Source organism: Nomia melanderi, unplaced genomic scaffold (genome assembly GCF_051020985.1).
Source record: "Nomia melanderi isolate GNS246 unplaced genomic scaffold, iyNomMela1 scaffold0094, whole genome shotgun sequence".
NCBI classification, from domain to species: Eukaryota; Metazoa; Arthropoda; class Insecta; order Hymenoptera; family Halictidae; genus Nomia; species Nomia melanderi.
The window spans coordinates 120,001-125,000 of NW_027475209.1; the positions used below are offsets into that span (position 1 = coordinate 120,001).

At 49.4% G+C, this 5,000-nt stretch overlaps 2 non-coding genes across 2 annotated transcripts in view; both read right to left on the reverse strand.

Moving 5' to 3' along the window:
- The window catches only part of LOC143175482 (large subunit ribosomal RNA), a 4,007-nt gene extending 3,681 nt beyond the window's left edge, over positions 1 to 326 (reverse strand). Inside the window, exon 1 of the ribosomal RNA XR_013000252.1 lies at positions 1 to 326. This exon is cut by the window's left edge and continues 3,681 nt beyond it. This is a non-coding gene — a ribosomal RNA (large subunit ribosomal RNA).
- A 2,055-nt stretch (positions 327 to 2,381) lies between these two features.
- LOC143175462 (5.8S ribosomal RNA) lies at positions 2,382 to 2,536 on the reverse strand. Its single transcript, XR_013000232.1, has one exon. It is a non-coding gene; the product is annotated as a 5.8S ribosomal RNA (ribosomal RNA).
- Positions 2,537 to 5,000: the final 2,464 nt, after the last annotated feature.

Consider the following 5,000-nt stretch of genomic DNA (forward strand, 5'->3'; position numbering starts at 1 on the left):
AGATGGAGTTTACCACCCACTTAGGGCTGCACTCTCAAGCAACCCGACTCTAAGGAAAGGTCCTCCCGAAACGCGTACCGGTCGCTACGGGCCTGGCACCCTCTACGGGTAAATGGCCCCATTCAAGATGGACTTGGACGCGGTTCGACGTCACGGGATAAATGGACCCTCCTGAACACTACATTTCCCTACGGCGGAACCGCGGGATTCAGTGCTGGGCTAATTCCTGTTCGCTCGCAGCTACTAAGGAAATCCTTGTTAGTTTCTTTTCCTCCGCTTAGTAATATGCTTAAATTCAGCGGGTAATCTCGCCTACTCTGAGGTCGTCGTGAACGTGAATTGTATGAAAATTCAATCGAATTTCATAAAAATCGCTCAAAGGCAAAAAAAACAAAGTCTAGAGGAGAGTGCGTTCGAACACAACAATATTCATATTATAACGTATATAAATGATAAATATACCGCGACACGCGCGACTCCGTATCGTCGCGAAAAATCGTTCGCGAACGCGTCTTATGCGCCTCACCAGTGGTCTCTGCTGCGTCGCGTGTCTATATTCTCTTTTTACACTCTTCTCCTTCTTCTATCACATTTTACTCGATCGCGAAAAAGACTCTCGCTAGACGATCTCGCGCTCCGGTTAACTTTAACGCCCGTCCGAGAAGAATTTTCGGGGACTGGACGACCGAAGCGGATCTCGCGCGGTCTCGCGATCGACAGTGAAGAGAAGTGCAGAAGAGGAAAAGAAGACACGACAAACACACACCATGGGGCGACCGACGCGTTCGTTTCAACGCTTTCGCACAAAGTCGGCGGCGGTTATATATTTATATCATTATATTCCGGCGGACGGGACGCGACGTTCGAAAGCCTCGCCAAAGAGGAGCTCCTGCCTCTTCCTCTCTCTTTTCTACGAGAAAAGATAAACGTATTTTACGGGGATACGGAAACGTTACCACGTGGTGTCACACACGATCGTCCGTCTCTTCTCTATAGCAGAAACCGATAAAAATACACCTCCCGAAAGAGAGTATATGGTGATTCTTTTTATATATATATATATTTCGAAATACAACTGAACGTGGCGGAAGCGCACGGTGGTGGTCCAGCGAGGACACGCGACGACGGGGAATAAGAACTATTCGACCCGTTACGAATACGCATGCTCGTCCCGCACGATTTTAACACACACCGTGTTTTTCTCCAGTCGTCAAAGCGTTCGTGCGTCGAATTCGAAAAATAAAAAAAAAAGAAAAACACCTTTTCTCTCTCTCGGGGTAAAAGAGTCGATGTGTATTGTGTATAAAGGTTCTGCGAGAAGTCTCGTTTTGACGTGTGTTCCGCCGATAACGACGATCCTCCGAAACGGGGATACAGAAACGTTACACCTCACAACACGATCTCCGTCTCTTCTCTATAGCAGAAACCGATAAAAATACACCTCCCGAAAGAGAGTATATGGTGATTCTTTTTATATATATATATTTCGAAATTCAACTGAACGTGGCGGAAGCGCACGGTGGTGGTCCAGCGAGGACACGCGACGACGGGGAATAAGAACTATTCGACCCGTTACGAATACGCATGCTCGTCCCGCACGATTTTAACACACACCGTGTTTTTCTCCAGTCGTCAAAGCGTTCGTGCGTCGAATTCGAAAAATAAAAAAAAGAAATACACCTTTTCTCTCTCTCTCGGGGTAAAAAGAGTCGATGTGTATTGTGTATAAAGGTTCTGCTGCGAGAAGTCTCGTTTTGCCGTGTGTTTCGGTAACGACGATCCTCCGAAACGTACATCTCATTCGTAAGAGAGGAAGAAAACAATCTCCCTGGGGCCAGTCGGTAATATACCGACATACGACGTGTCGTGCACATCCGTCTCACGCACGGTATACAAAATATGAATAAAACGTGTGTAGTCTCTCTCTCTCTCGACTTCTTAATATTTTCTTTCACCTCTGACGCATCATTTCAGGTGACGTCGGGAGCGCGGGAAAAAAAATTTTTCTAAACACACGAAACCGTTCATCTCACGAACAGCCGAAAAAGTTGTCGCTCAGATCCATATCGCAGTGGAGCGGTATCCGCGGGCGGTCGTAATTGAACGACGCACGACGCCGCGAACACTCACGCGAGTCCATACAAACGATTCCGATCGTTTTGCAACAACTAGAACGTACACTGTCCGTGAAATTCACAGAATTTTCGCGTGTCCGCGACAAACGCCGACGAGACACCCATCGTTCGCTCGTACGTAGCATCCTTCTCTTAACCCGACTCAGAAACGTTCTTTGCGCCCTTCGGTAAAAAAACGTTCGATCCGAAGAGGTGAACGACGGCGGGGATTTGACAGAGCTACGCAAGCAGTGTATGGTACGTAAACGACCCTCAGCCAGGCGTGGTCCAGGAATTGTATCCGTGGACCGCAATGTGCGTTCGAAATGTCGATGTTCATGTGTCCTGCAGTTCACACGTTGACGCGCAATTAGCTGCGTTCTTCATCGACCCACGAGCCAAGTGATCCACCGTTCAGGGTAATCGTATAAATTTTATATTTCACATATATAATTTTATTCTCATTTGTTCGACCTAATATCTCTCTTCTTTCAAAGAGAAGATAAAAGTTGATACCTGAATCTCCGACCAGCGCGCGAAGGAGATTCAGGCGTCGCCTTGGAGACGACACCGAAGCCTTTCGAGACGAAAAACGTTCAAGTAATATGTATATATTTCTCGACGTTCCGGGCGTATAGTGCATTCAAAAACCCGCGAAAGACGCAGAAGACTCGCACGCGTGGAAACGACGGGGATATATTTTGTATCCTACCCGATACTGAATCCATCGCGTGCAGTCGACCCTCGCGTTCTTCCGATCAGACGCATCTATTGTTGCGCGCATGTTTTCGCGTCGCATCGCGCGAAACGTTGCACGAATCGTACCGATCGATCGATTGAAAGCAAATAATGAAAAAAGACTTCACAGCTGGCTCTTTGCCGGTCATTCGTCCCATGTTATCTCTTGCCGCGAAATTGGCGCGCAAGAGTTGGGTGTCAGACGCGCGGCTTTAAAACGAGCTTCACGGCCGGTCCCTTCGTTACCGCTTTCGTTCTTTCTCTCGGAACGACCATGAACGAACACGACGAGCGACGCTACGGCATACACACGTCCACGGATTCGATTAAAAAAACAGACTTCACAGCTGGCTCTTTGCCGGTCATTCGTCCCATATTATCTCTTGCCGCGAAATTGGCGCGCAAGAGTTGGGTGTCAGACGCACGGCTTTAAAACGAGCTTCACGGCCGGTCCTCTCAATTCCGTGTACGGTACACGCAAGATGCGGGTTCCACTTCCAGACTACCCGGTCCCTTCTCTCTACGAGAATCGATAGTAGAAGAACGGCTCGAAAACGCGTCTCAGAGACTAGGGGAAAAGAAGCGGTATGCGAGCGAAACGAAAACGCATTATGGAAACGTCGCGAAACAATGTTCGACGGTTGCTCGGTTCCAATCGTGCGGCCGTTTCAATTTCTCGTGCGCTTCACCGTCCCTCCGTAACTCTGGCCGATCGCGTATACCGAAGAGCCGACACGCGCAAAAACCACAGGCATTGTATACTGTATATATATATGTTACAGTCACAGCCTTCGCGCGTTTTACTCTCCGACGCGGGGTTTCCACGACGAAAGAGAGACAGTTTCGTGGCGGGTGACTCGGCCGAATCGCTACGACGGGTATTTCTATTATAGAACGAATCATCGCCACCCTTTACCAGTGCCCGACGAAGGAATCACAAGGTCATCTGGAGTTTACAATGCCAGCGACGGTAATTCCAACGAAGACCCGATAAGTCAACTCATCGTTCTATTTCTCCCCGTACAGAAAAGCGAATCGACGCTAACGCACCTCGCGCAAGCACGAACGTTCTCTTCGCGTGGATCATCCCATCGTCGAAAGATGTAAAGACGCATTGGAGATCGTGGTCTCTGGCGGGCTCATTGCACGCCCCACTGCATATCTTTCCTCGAATCGAGAATGATTCGTCCACTAAGGCTGCGAAACTACGCGTCGAGGAAACTAGGGGAAAGAAGCGGGATGCGAGCGAAACGACAATACATTATGGAAACGTCGCGAAACAATGTTCGGCGGTTGCTCGTTTCCTCCTGCGGACGTTTCATTGCTCGGGCGCTTCACGTCCCTCCGTAACCTTCGCGCGATCGCGTGCCCCGGAGAGCCGGCAACCGGTGAACCACAGGCGTATAAACTATAGTCTTCTATAGCAAGCCTTCGGCGGTTACTCTCCGACGCGGGGATTCCACGACGAGAGAGAATTTCGTGGCGGGTGACATCGGTCGAAACGCTACGACGGGTATTTCTATTATAGAACGAATCATCGCCACCCTTTACCAGTGCCCGACGAAGGAATCACAAGGTCATCTGGAGTTTACAATGCCAGCGACGGTAATTCCAACGAAGACCCGATAAGTCAGCTCATCGTTCTATTTCTCCCCGTACAGAAAAGCGAATCGACGCTATCGCACCTCGCGCGAGCACGTAACAACTCTTCGCGTGGATCGTCCCATCGTCGAGAGACGTAAGACGCACGGAAATCGTGGTTCATCGCGTCTTTTCCTACTCTCTTGAATCGCAATTTCGTATAGAGCCTACACACGCGAACCACCGGCATATACTATTTCTTCTCTCATAGTAAGCCTTCGCGCGTTTTACTCTCCGACGCGGGGATTCCACGACGAGAGAGTGTTTCGTGGCGGGTGTCTCGGCCGAATCGCTACGACGGGTATTTCTATTATAGAACGAATCATCGCCACCCTTTACCAGTGCCCGACGAAGGAATCACAAGGTCATCTGGAGTTTACAATGCCAGCGACGGTAATTCCAACGAAGACCCGATAAGTCAACTCATCGTTCTATTTCTCCCCGTACAGAAAAGCGAATCGACGCTATCGCACCTCGCGCGAGCACGAAACAACTCTTCGCGTGGAT